This window comes from Morone saxatilis, unplaced genomic scaffold, assembly GCF_004916995.1.
Source record: "Morone saxatilis isolate NCDOM2014 unplaced genomic scaffold, NCSU_SB_2.0 Contig24, whole genome shotgun sequence".
NCBI lineage: Eukaryota > Metazoa > Chordata > Actinopteri > Moronidae > Morone > Morone saxatilis.
The window spans coordinates 2923299-2937157 of record NW_023339807.1 but is presented as its reverse complement, the minus strand read 5'-3'; the positions used below and the strand labels follow the sequence as shown (position 1 = coordinate 2937157).

Below are 13859 nucleotides of genomic sequence, written 5' to 3'. Positions count from 1 at the left end.
GAGTCAAACTAGGTCCCCCCAGACCAGTGAAACGGGACACTCACGAGGGACAAACAGGAACAGTTTCACATCAAACTTGTAACGCCCAGGGACAGGCTCTCAGGTTACAGACGAGTAAGTGGATGGTAGGCCAGGTTTTCAAATTTCTTCAAATAGACTTTTTCCTTGACATGTCACAGTACAGCACAGATGTGCTCTGATGAAGGCCACCAGGCTGAAANNATGGCCAGAATAAACTGGTGAAATGGAGATTAGTCAGCTTTGTCCTGGACATCTGTGTGTGTGCTACCTTTTTGCCTTTGGGTATTCAACATTGGAACCATCATTAATGTTATTAGTAACACCTGTGCTCTTCCTACTGAGACAAGTCAAAATGTCTGCTGGGAACAAGCTTACTGTTTCACTACATTACAATATTATTAATGTAAGTGGATGTCCTCTTTTAATATACAGTTCATCTCTGTACATTAACACTCTGCTTAATATAGTTTAATATTCTACATTTTAAATGACAAACTGAACATATAATGGTTGATGTTTGTAATTGTTACTTCTGTTTTGCTCGTGCTAACCTGGAGTGCCAAAGCGCCACAGCAGGGGCGTTTCCAGAGGGGGCGCCTGGGGCAGCAGTGACTACCACTGAAATCTGATTGGCCACGCCAAGTGCCACCCTATTATCTTTACTTCTTCTACTCTGCACTGCCTTTAGAGGCTACAGCGGGCTCGGTTTTTAAACTAATGTGAAGATACTGCATCATGTCATGTGTGTATGCAGTGCTAGCTTCTCGGGAAAGGGGCTAAATAATGCTAAATATAATCAGGCTAAATTTTGGCAATGGAAAAATTGGCATGGCCATTTTCAAAGGGGTCCCTTGAAATTATTTATAGCAAATGCAGCTTTTTGCATGTGGTGTAAAAGTGTTCATTTCGTCTAGTGTATTTGAATACAGAGTCCCTAAACAGTACTGTAATTGCATACCTTTAGAATGACTGGAAAGCTGAGACACATACTTTATGCCAACCCTGCATAAGTCAATGCCCTACTTGTGCCCCCTCAAGTCATAAAAGTCTGGAAACGTCCCTGCACCACAGCAATTCACAGTGAATTTCTCTACACTGGACTAAAGCTGCAACAGAGGATTATTTTCATTAGCAATTTTAATCGGTCTATAACATTTAAAAAAATAAAAAACTGGTGAAAAACATATTTGTTTGCACAAAACCTGAATATATTTAGTTTACTGTGATATAACGGAGAGAAAAACTACAAATCCTCACATATGAGAAGCTGGAAACTTTTAAAAAATGACTTTAGTGATAAATCAATTATCAAAATAGCTGCCAATTAGTTTTCTAGCAATTGACTAATTGCTGCAGCTCTACTGTACGCTGGACCTGGGCAATCTTTTAAGATTTGGAAACAAGAGAGAGACGGAGAATGCTTTTGATCTCCTTTCAAATTAGGCATGCAACAAATATGAAACAAAAGAGACTTTTTTTTTTTTTTCCTCAATCTGATGTATTTTGTGCCGCCCCATTTGCATGTACAGACAGACCAGGCTCAGAGCTGCATGCAGCTGTGGTATTTTACACTGCACACTAATGCTCGGTGCCCTTGGCATGACCATGACCATGGACACACAGTAAGGATATACTGGTTACCTATTGTTACATACAGAAATTGTGTGTTGTTGAATAGGCTGTAAGATAAAATCAACATCAAAAAAAAAAGAGGTGGATCAGGATAAGCAGCAAATACAAGCAGCAGCGAGAAAATCTAATTTTTATATGCAAATAAACACACTAAATTCAGTAGAGGAAGCAAAGCAGGTCATGCAGACTACCAAGAAAAGATTTGTCTTCACTTTCTCAAAACTCACTCGCTGCATAATAAGCCGATAAAGAAAGCTTATGTTATTTCCCATGACAAAATGTCATGGACAGCCAATGTGAATCAAAGCACCACGGACACCATATACTGTAGTATCGCCTTGATGCTGACGCAGCAGCTGAAATAAAGTGAAACCAAGTGTGAAGAGGAGGCTGCTAGGGAGACTAACATTAGGCATCCTGTATGCTGCTACAGTCCACGCGGACAAGGGCAGCGTGAGGCTAACAGTGCCAGCAGTGCTGCTTAATCCCCCTCACTGCACACTGCCTCCCACGGGGACGCATGTGAATGCCCTCTGCAATTTGGCCGAGCCAAGCAACCGAAAGCTTCGAAATGTCAAAGCCCCTGCAAGACACTGCAGCACGCACAAGACACCCTCATTTGCATCACCACATTTAACAGGCTCCAAACAGAGGCCTGGACAGCAGGAGCTGCTTTCTGGTTCTGGCCCGGGTATTTAAAACATGCAGGTTAGAATGAAGCCAAGGGAAGCCTAGAATATGAGGGCACCTTTCCTGAATCCGATGTCTGTCTCTGTGTGTGTGTGTGTGTGTGTGTGTGTGTAGTCATTTAAAGTGACCTTGAAGACAAGTGGCTTTTGTATCTCGTGAGCAGTGTGAAGGAGTGAGCCGAGATACTGCCAGAGAATACAAATTTTCAAAATAGGAAATTCCAAATATAATCAAATGTGAGATGAGATCCATCTCCTGAGCTATGCTAACACTGGGGAATGGTCTCATATCCATATTCCATTTCTGAGTATGTATGAGTAACCCGCTGCTTCTCTCCCGATCTCTCCAGTCTGACGCTTCCTCTATCTGAACTAAGCTAATTCTCCTCTAAACCCGACGTCACTCGCTAGCAACTCTTGTGCCGCCACAGCAGGTCTTCTGAACCTGAGTTCAACCCCAATCATATGAGACTGCTGTTACAGGTTAATCTCTGATCATCACCATTAAGATGCTCTGAATCCTCTCTCTCTCTCTCTCTCTGCAGGAAATCAGGTTAAGGCAGGAAATCAGAAAACATGTTTGCAAGGTTACTGTAAAACTCATGCAGTAAATCAAATTACTGGACCTCTGTCCCCAGGAATAATTCCTAACTACTGTAAGGCAGGCATATTGTAATGTGTATTAGTGATGTGTATTAGACACTTTTCCTGGTCGAGGCAAGGACTGAGTGTGCTCTGTAGTGAGTTTTTTTTTTTTCTTCACACTTTTGTGGCTGAATTTAACAGATGGTCTACTGTTAAGCGATGGCCACTGGCCACTGATAATACTTATTTTAGCTTAAAGTCCCTCTCCACTCAAAAGTTTCTCTGTGCACACTGAAAATCAGATTGTATTACTTCTGCAAGGGTGATGTAGAAACTTGAAGCCACCAGAAAATTCATCTTCTTACCTATTAGCCTATTAAAAGAAATTTAGAACGTATGTGTTTGTTGCACGTACAATTAGCAATTATCAACCAACAAATGTAATGTAAAATACAATTTAAATAAAACTTTTCAAGGACAATATAGATTATTTCAAGGATTTGTTTTTATTTATTTTTTCTAGCTTCCAGGTGTTTCCATGACTGGAAAACGAGTCCCTATATTTCCAGGTTTTCCAGGACGTGTGGGAACCCTGCAGACTATACATGCCTTAATACATGTCTGAAGGGGATCTTGAAAGCTATTGACACTGACATAATAAGACTTATTTTAGCGTAAGTCTTGGTTGATATTTAATCATTTCAGATAGAAAGCAGCACAGCAACAAGAGATGAGGATTTCTTTCATCTCTGTGTACTGCTGACAAAGGACTTTATCATGCACATGCACTCTTGGCTCCCAATCCTGTTTGGAAACCTGGTTATGCATATGCATGACCAAAAAATCTAGGGGCCTATTCAGGAAACATCCTAAGGCTAAAAGTAGCTCCTAACTGGCTGAGTGAGGGAAAACTCAGTCCTAACTTTAGGACTTCTGGTCCAAGAGTAATTCACAAAACTTTTTTTTTTTTTTACTTGAAAAAGTCCTCGCTAACTTGGTCTGCCATTTGGTGGTGCATGGATCGTGTACGTTCGCTTTACCGGAGCTTTTTTATCAAAAACCTGCCGCTGTAGATTTCCCCAAAATCAAAAGCAATCTGCTAAAAGAAGCAAAAAAAAAAATCTTTGAAGAGCTGCAGAAATGTTGATAATTCCTTATGTTCATCACTATGAGTGACCCCTTTCACACTGCTTGTAGTCATTTGATTTAATATTAATGTAAAAAATACTGATTAATAGAGCTTTAAAGGCATCCTTGATTAAAGCACTACAACCTTGCTTAATGATGTGCACTTCTGTACTGAAATAAATGATCCCACGTCACAATCCAGATCTACTTTTTCTAAAGACATAGCAAGCCTCAGTTGTAGAACAACTGCTGTAACAACACCCCTCTAAGCCCCCCGTTAGCCTAGTTACATCAACATTTGACTTTGTAATGACTATCATTTTCAACGGGCAAATAATTACAAGAGATTTAATAAATGCAAGGGTTGGGGGTAGTCAAAGGCTGATTTCATTATGATGAAATTTATGAACTAGTTTTGACACAAGTTTTCTTAACATCCAAATAAAAATTCAAAACCAGAGCTGAGCACACTCCGCCGCACACCACTGGGCCTCACACACTGGATCTGAGCACCACTATAGGCTAGCAGGCAAGTTGGAGATCACACAACATCAGCACTTCCGCAGTTGGATTTCTCTGCCCAATAAACCTTGAGGCAGTCCACCTACATGTATAATACTTTTCCTCCAGCTTCCCGAAAGTCTGCGTCAAACAGCATGCATATATACAGCGATTTACAAAATGTCTACATGATTCTGGAGCAAAATTAAGTGTATTCGGTTACTCCTAGAGCCTTAAGCCCAAAGTAAATCGAGCTAAATACAAATAATTTATGCTCCAGGTATGAGGTATGGCAAATTGATGCAGGGAAATGCAAAAACAGGTCAACAGTGAAGCCGATAACCCTGTCATTTGCATAAAATGTACCTCTTATTGGTCTGAAACTGAGTTACAGGCTGACACCACATAACTGCATCATTAGAACAAAACTGAAAGAGCACTGCTTTCATTAGACATTTGCTCCTGACAGCTCAGTCTGTCCTGCCTCCCCTTTCACATCACTGTAGAAACCACTGGGGCTTAGTTCTCTAAACTCAAAAGAGTACCGAGCATTGTGGCAAACACAATCTACAGCAAAACTCAATTTTGATTGTCTGTCTATCTGTCTATCAAGGTGCAATAGGGCGTGTAATATCCTTTGCTGAGGCACCAACACGAACCCTTTCTGATCCTCGCTGGACAAACACACCACTGTCTACCATGGGCATCAGCACCTCATTAATGTTTGGAATCAGTTCAGAATATATCTGGTGAGAAAAAGACCACGTTTAAGGTGAGGAAAAGCCCAGACGTGAAGCATGATTCAACAATCTGGCTTTGTAAGGCTGTCCTGATGCCTATAAATTAACCCTACTGTGACAGTCTCCTCACCGTCTTCCAGTAATTATTGTGAGAGCAGTGCTAACACCTGAAGCTGCTGCTGTCAGATAGCAAATGTTTACCGCTGCCACCTCCGTTGTTTCCACAGCGACAGCCTTCCAGCACAGGTAGGGGGCAGCAGCATGGTAAGGTGAAAGACCCACAGAATGCAACGCAAGGCTATGGGTTGCCTTATTCCTTTGCTACGGGTCATGATTAGGTAACCTGTCAAAGCACTGTGAGACAGCAAGTGACAGAGAGAAAGTCACGGAAATTGTTGGAGAAAGTCATACTGTGCCACTCACATGAATCCATACATCTTTGCTAAGTGTGTAGTGCCAGAAGCTTGTGACATAGTGTTTACTCACAGGGCTAGTGGGGAAAACTATTTTATCAAATTAATTTTAACAAAAAGAAAATACATGCATTACAGTACAAGTACTCACTTCAAAGGAGGAAGCTGTTCAAAGACCTGGGAGCAGCTGGAGAAACTATTTTCACCCTGCGCACTTTACTCAACCTGGGTAACTGGACCAAAATGACAAATATCTGTACAGAATTGGGCTACATAAAAACTGCACATAACTGTCAAAGGGAACATTAATAGTACTTGTAGTAGTCTAATCCAAAGAAGATGAAGGGAGTGAGTGTGTGGGGGATGTTTATGGTCCTGGGAAATAGAGGCACAGTGAGACTGTCTCTGTGCCACAGACCAGCTGCTCCGAGTCTGACAACAATACACCATCACCTCTGGTACGTTTCTCTCCTTTTACCTATTGGTCTGTAAATACCGCCATGCTGTCTGAAATGCTCAGCGCCCAGCAGACGATGAGGTTAATGGACTCAACAAACAGAAGTTATCCGACAGTGATAAGTTTAGTTTCCGTTAGTAGCAAAATGTTGGTACCGAATGACAAGTCATTCAGTCAGCGCCACAAAAGTATCTAAGTTCGGTACCCAGCCCTAACCAGAATAAATCTGTGATGTCCACAGCTGTCCGTGTATGTGTCCATTTGGGAGTATGTTAAGGCCTCACAGCCTCTGAGGTAGACTCATTCAACACAGATACATCCAGCACACCAACATCACTGGGTGTAGTATAGCAGCTTCCTGTGAAAGCACCTTTATGGTCATGATAGCTGTGAATGTATATCAGTGTACATTTCACTCGTGTGTGCTTTCCTTTAGACTTCAGAAGTCCACTGACCTGTAACTGTCATGTCTCCTTGACCATTTCATTCCTCATCATCTTCAATAAAAGTGGTTCAAGACCCCCACATCCCCTCTTATACTGCCTGTCAGTCCCCGCTCTCTCTGAAGCTCCAACTTCGCCAGTGTTACTGGTTAGCATATCTGTTTGCTCTGGAGATGATAGTCGCCCCAGTGATGTGGTGGAAGGCGGTGTGGAGAGTCTAATGCATTTTAATGAGAATCCTGGAAAGTCACAGCTGAGGGGGCTATGGGAGGGGAGTGGCAGCGGTAGACCTGCGCTGTGGAAGCTCCTTCGGCCCCTGGTGTTCATCATTCCTTGCAACTCACGCCCCCCGTCCCCCCCTTTGAAGTCAATCTTCCCACTCTCTCTACCTTTCTTCCCCTTTCAAATCTCAGCGAGCCCTGACATGCCTCTTCAAAAGAGGAATCAAAATAGAAAAGAACATCAACAGTATCACTTTGTTTTCTTCGTCCCTCCACCTGCTTTTCTTTCCCTTTCGGCCACATGATTGCTGATCTCTTCTGGCCGTGATGATGCGTCCTTATTCGTTGTCATCTTTATTCCTGGACCAAATGTGGCCTGTCAGGTTGGATCAAGCTGCTTGGAGCTCAGTGTGGCACTGGGGAGAATTAATGGCCCAGCAGCCATTATCTGGCTGTACAAAGACATGTCTCATACCCTTTCTCTCACTTTGCATCTCTTTTATTAAACATGTTTGGACAGACAGGCGCACACACACACACACATTGTTCTGTTACATAAATGCAGTGCAATGCCATCCAATCTAGTGGTGAAAAATAGGCTGGCTGCTTCATAATGGCTGGCAGTGAGTGTCAGAAAATGCCCCTGGTCCGTGTTAGACACATCACATGTCTGACTTCTCGCCTATTCCAAACTGAGACTGATTACTCGCCTGATTGATAGCCTGCTACCTAATAACATTTTCGTCCTTCTCTATATCATTCGCCAACAGTGACCCACTACGCCTTCTGAATACAGCAGATATAGGATCAGAACTATACACTACTTTGTGCTGTCTCTTCTCCCAAGGGACACAAGAGAAACCGAGGCCGATGTGGACAATCAGTAGACTGCGTATGTGTGTGTGTTTTTGTGTGGAAGTGACAGACAGACAAAGAAGAACAAAGTGAGAAGGACGTCCTTTAAAAACGCCCCAGGACAACAGGCAATATTCCAGAGATGGGCAGAAATAGAATTCCAAGGCTGGAAGTACTCTTAAAGATATTTAAGTGCCCAAGCAATTATGTTGCTGCACCTGTCCATTTTGGAAACTTTGGTAACCTGAGAATATTTGGAGGATTTTCATTTTGTTCAAATGTGTGTAGGACACAGTGACAAGGACCAAAACTCTTGCTGAGCCTCTGGTGTGCTAGCCTTAAAAGAATGTGCACTCACCTCTGTTTACGACAGTTATGCAATTTGTTTCAAACCTTTTTGAAAATGAAATAGTTGGTATATAAAGGTGTTATTAATGATACTAATTAAGGTTCCGTTCCATTTAGGCTCCGTTTACATGACATTCCTTTGGGTTTAAAAAAAGTTCTGTGTTTGTACGTCTGGAAATGAAGCCAATATCCAGGATACAGCTGTTGCCATCTTTTGCATTTAAACTGTTATAAACACAGTATATGGCATATTTAGACTTTTGGCGTTTAGGCTCAAACGACCTCATCCACCTCCCCCGCATTATGTTTAATAGAGATATTGGGGAAGTGATGAGCAAATACCTTAACCCCAGTCGGAGCTACAGGTGATGCTGGGGTGGTGGTGGGGCTTACAGCACAGCAGCAGCATAACGGATGTGGTGCATTGACAGAGCAGAGGGAGAGCTGGGAAATTCTGCAGTTTAAATAGACCGCTAGATTGCCAGGGTGGCGCTTGGTTAGTGATTATGGAATAAGGCATGTCATGTGTGTATAGCAGCGCAGTTCGAGCTGACTGCCTGAACTAGCTCGCAGGCTTCGCTCCATACGTGCCAGAGTACTGAAGTCTCACCCATATGCTCGGCAATCATGGCGTAAAAACCCACTTCTTTCAGCTCAATTAAAACCGAACTGATGAGAAAAATGAACAGTTAAACATACATGCTAGAAACAATGTAATTTGATTTTTAAGTTTGGCCTATTTCCCATCTGTTAACATGGAGGCAGGGGACTTTATGTCCTATACTGCAGTCAGCCACCAGAGGGCGATTGAGATGTTTTGACTTCACTTTTGAAGAGCCGTTACATTGTCCATCTTTATAAATGTCGATGGTTTGTACAAACACAATGAAAATGATCCTTATGTCCATCGATCCACAAAAACGATTGAAAACGTTTACATGACAACGGTTTTGCTAAAAACAGGATTTTTTTTGGTTAAAAGACACAAAAAATAAACCCAAACAGTCGCATTTTATGCAAAAAAAAAAAAACACTGTTGTGTGCCAACATGCACAATAGCAGCACCTGCATATAACAGAGCCTTAATTAGGATGATTGCTAGTAGGGCTGCAACGATTCCTCGAGTACCTTGAGCAACTCGATTACAAAAAATAATCGAGGAATTTCCTCTGCCTCGAAGCCTCGTTCATGTCAAATGGCTGCTGTGAAATAGGCTCTGGCAATTGTGTCAGACGCCTTTAGCAGGCCAAATCAAATATTGAGTCAGTTAGAGACCTGAATCCTTAGACAGTGCCAAACATTATTCCCAACAGACGGTAGATACAGTACATCCGCCCTAATCATCCACCCTGATATCTGATGCATGCACAGTTTCAATGCGGTTGCTATGTGTACCGTCCACCACGGTGATTTTACAAACGTATATCTGGTTAACTTCCACACCTGAGTTTACAATCAGCACACAGCTGCTTCCTTGAGGTTTCTATGGGAACCATCCAGGACCATCTCCCTCACTGGATGAGACAGCCCCAATTGGGACTAACAGACGTCTAACAGCACAAAGCAAAGGTGCACCAGACGGTAAAATCTTAAACTTGGAAAATAAAATAAAAAGTCACTTGTTGCATGTAGATTTTCACCTAGAAACAGACACAGCCCAGAATGACAACAGCCTGTTATCAGATGCTCCTTTTTTAGTTCTTTATTGAGGTCATTGTGCTAGAAATCCTGCCTTGCATCTGTCTGACACACAGGACTAAAGAGGTGCACGCACTTCAGCTCCTCCACAAGCCTCTTGTACTATTATCGCCTAGAAAGACCTTTCACTAAATAAACCGCTCTGCAGAGACGTTTATGTTTGCACCTTTGCAGAGGTATGTTTTCAGACTTACCCCTAATGCATAAGCTGTTTTCTAGCAAAGCACTGAGCCCCATACTGTGTGTGAGCGCATCCACTGTGACACCTTTGAAAAGCCATACAAGTCAATTCTGCTCAGCAGTTAGGGGATGTGGAAATACATGAATATCAGTTATTTTAGAGACGAGACTGGAAGAATATTTCCACCTGGAAAATGGAGTATTCACAGAGGGAGATCCAAACTCATCTCCTCCTGCACAAGTCAGCGTTTCAGTTTTGTGAAAAGTTGCAAAGTATGGCTTTGAATTATTCCCAAAGACAGGAGGAGAAATGCAGATCAAAGTGACAGTATAATGGGGAGAGCTCCGGGTCTGTAACACAAGACCCTGTCGAACCTCTCCACTCATTCCAGACATGAAAGAGGACGGGGAAAAGAAAAGAAATTGACAAATGATATCAAATTGCGTACAGTGAACAAAAAAACCTGAGCTATGGCAGCCAATCAAAATCTAGCATCCAGCATGTTAGAAACAAGGTGCAGATGTAACTTGGCCCTGTAAAACATGTCTTTTTCCATTTTGGGGTCAAGACCCACATTAGAATGGCAGGGGGATTAAAATAAACCACGTCAATATTAACAGAAAAATCTCATTTCAGGAGATCTCAGTGTGTTTTCCACGAGTGTCGATCTGATTAAAGTCAGAGAACCCTCTGAAGAATGTAACAGTCCAGGGACATGAAATAACATCTTGTCAGGGAGCTGATGGACCATAAATACCACACAAGCAGCGTTATGGTGTTTTCATTTTCACAGCACTGGTGTCAGTGTTGTGGAACAGACAAGGCCTGTTTTCATTTGCTCAAACTGTTCAGTTACAATGCAGCATACTGAAGCAAAGCGGTCTGTAATTATAGCAATTAGTCTTAGATTTGTACCCTAAATCTTACTTATTACATGCTACTGATCCACACGGGGGAGCTGGGTACGCAAACTGTGACTCAGTGAGCAAGGAATGTCCACTAAAACTCGTCTTTATATTTAAGGATGTGGTTTAAAGCAAACACATAGATAGAAGCTACTATTATCAAATGATTACAACAAAGAGATGAATGATGAATCATTTCTTTTATCAAAGAAGAACAATGCTGATATTGAAGTTTGCCTTAAATCAGGAGTCCACGGAACTTGTGATGTCAAGGACCCCCCAATGGATGCACATTAGACCACAAACCCAAACCCAATTAGAGAGGATCAAACTGGGATAATTCGAAAATACAATCAAGTATAACGACCAACCCTATCTCCTTCCTTGGGTTGTTCTAACTTTCCAAAAAAGATTAAACTTGAAATGTTCTATTCCTCCTTGTTCTACCCCTACAACCCACTCAAGGACCCCTGTTGGTCCCCGGACCCCAGTTTGAAAACCTCTTCACTAAATGCTTAATTGAACGACGTAAATACATTAAAATACAATACAGGGATGTGCACACATTACTAAAATTCATCGGGATATTGCCAATGAAGTCTTATGACTTACTTCTATTTTCGGTCCAATGATCACTGACTAGAGATCAGCTTTAACTCTGCCACTGAATAACCACCTCATCACTGCCTACACCTGTAGGGCAAAAACACAGTGCATGAATAGATTTGAAAATCTCATGTTAAAGTATATTTAAAATGTTGAAAGTAATGTGTTCATTTCCATTTATACAATTCTGAAACAAGAAATATATGTTCTTTCTAGCTGCACTGTTGCATTTGTTTCATCTTAAATTCATTTGAAGTCTATTTTAAATGATACTTTTACAGGTGTACAATATGAATAGCACTTAAGAAGTCAATTGGCATATATATGAATTGGATAAAACATTTCTTGAACTGGGTTTGGTGTGTTTATACACACATCTACAGGCACATCTAGAACTATAAGTGTATGTCAGCTGGAAGCGTATTTCTTACGAGGTAGCAGCCGGACACACTCCTCTCCCAGATCCACCAACACCTGCAAAGGCAAAAGCCCTGTGACAGCCGGGCTCAGGGAATGACACGACACAAGCCCTTTGAGATAAACAGCTAACAGCCATTAAATGTCCGATAATTCTTACCTCAGGTCTCAGTGAAAATGTTGCTTTTGTCTTTGGAGACAGTTGAGAGGTTAGCTCATTTGGGCAGCATCGGTGCCTCAGTACATTGCAGAGACGGTCCTGAACAGGAACACAAGACATGTAGTGGAAAGGGAGATAGGAATGCCGGTGGATACCGGGACTGTCGGTGAAAACAACGGCTAGTTCAGTCATTACATTCTCCGACACACCGCCGGGGCTTTTTGCTGTTGTTTACGAGCTAGCCTAGCTGTCAGAGAGACAGCGGGAGAGCAGCTGCCTGGATACCGACTCCACTCTGCTGTGTCCAGTCTCCACCTACCGCCGAGGGAAATCCCGCGCTCAGATCTCGCGATGACACTCGACCTCTCTAATTGTCACTTGTGTACATAATTACAGCGTCTCGTGCTTATTTATCAGATATTTATATGACAGTCATAAAAAAAAAGTATTGAGATCCTTCATTTAGGTAAAAATGGCAACACCACAATGGGAAACACTGTTGTTTGTATTATCAACAGAATGTACTTTATCAAAATCCACTTTATTGACGCTCCTGTCAGCTATATGATAATAATCCAGTTATCTATAAATTAAACCGTAATAAAAAACATTTAAAAGGTGAAGTACCTTTATATTTATATTTAAGGGAAAGATTTTCTCACCATAGGCCATTTTCACAGACATTTTTGACTTGCCTCACACAACACCATGACCCTGAAACTGAAGCAGCTAAATGGAATTTATTCAGACAGCATTCATTTTTTATTTTTTACACCTGCACTGTTCCTACTGTGTCATGTCTTCTGTAAAAAAGTCCTATGCCATTAACATTTCACAAAGGCTTTGGTTGTTGAGCTACCCAACTGATGCCGAAAAAAAGAGTCACAGATGAAGTAGAGCCAGACATGGATGACCTTCATTAATGCTTCTGGTATAGGGGATGTAAATATCATGGAGGCATTCACCCTTTAATAATAAAGGCTAAAGGTCTCTATACAGGCCAAGTGTGTTTGCAGAGTGCAAAATGAAATGAAATCAGAAAATAAAAGGGATTGTATATCCATGATGGAATACAGTAATAGTTCAGATCAAACTTATCCTATGATTTGGCTTCATTGTGATAGCTTTAAATGGTGAATGGGGAAATGTGATCAAAATGAAATTAGCTGATCATTTAGCAAAAAAACTAGCATTTTAGATTCCCTCCACCAAAGTCCTGCGAATGTGTGGTGACATCTCAAATACAAAGCAACACTCCCATCTTGTGTTTGAAAAAAGAAAAGCAGGCAACACTGACCCTATTTGCTATAACATAATATACAAATCTTTATATCTACCTAACTTGTCAATATGCATAACTATTATTGTATAATGAAAGCTCAGGTCAACTTGTCCTTGTCTTTCTTGTGTTAAAACCTCAAATACCTACAGATGGATGACAAACTGAAGGATAAAACATATGTATTAATAAGGTATTGGTCTACAATAAGCTTCCAGAACAGCTTTAGTGCTCTTTTTTATACTGTACGCTACTGAACTCTAGTGGAGTGATGAACACCACTCTTCCAAAAGATGTTCTCAGCTACTCATTGATCTTATAGTATGTTGGACATGTTCAGCATTTTTAAAGATAAGATTACTTAATTGTATCATTCACTACGACTGTATGCAAGCACCTACATTTGTTTCTTCTCTCATTTATTCAGTTCTTTTCCTTTAACAGACTAATTACTTGAATTATGGCTGCATTCTCTTATGTGTGAGAGTTCATAGATGCTGATATTGTTGTTGTGCACAGTACTTTAAAGCTGCAGCAGGTAACTTTTACATAAAAAATTTTTTTTGTCATATTTGCTGAA

General features: G+C 41.3%; 1 protein-coding gene across 3 annotated transcripts in view; it reads right to left on the bottom strand.

Annotated features, from left to right (window-relative positions):
- The window catches only part of pomgnt2 (protein O-linked mannose N-acetylglucosaminyltransferase 2 (beta 1,4-)), an 18122-nt gene extending 5804 nt beyond the window's left edge, over nt 1-12318 (bottom strand). Inside the window, exons 1-3 of one of the 3 annotated variants that reach the window (XM_035672785.1) lie at nt 12001-12318; nt 11855-11897; nt 11430-11510 (exon numbers count right to left, since the gene is read on the bottom strand). The gene's annotated coding sequence lies outside the window, so the exon portion shown is untranslated. The remainder of the gene's footprint in view (nt 1-11429; nt 11511-11854; nt 11898-12000) is intronic. The other 2 variants (XM_035672787.1, XM_035672786.1) reach the window with 2 other exon arrangements.
- Between the last annotated feature and the right edge of the window lie 1541 nt (nt 12319-13859).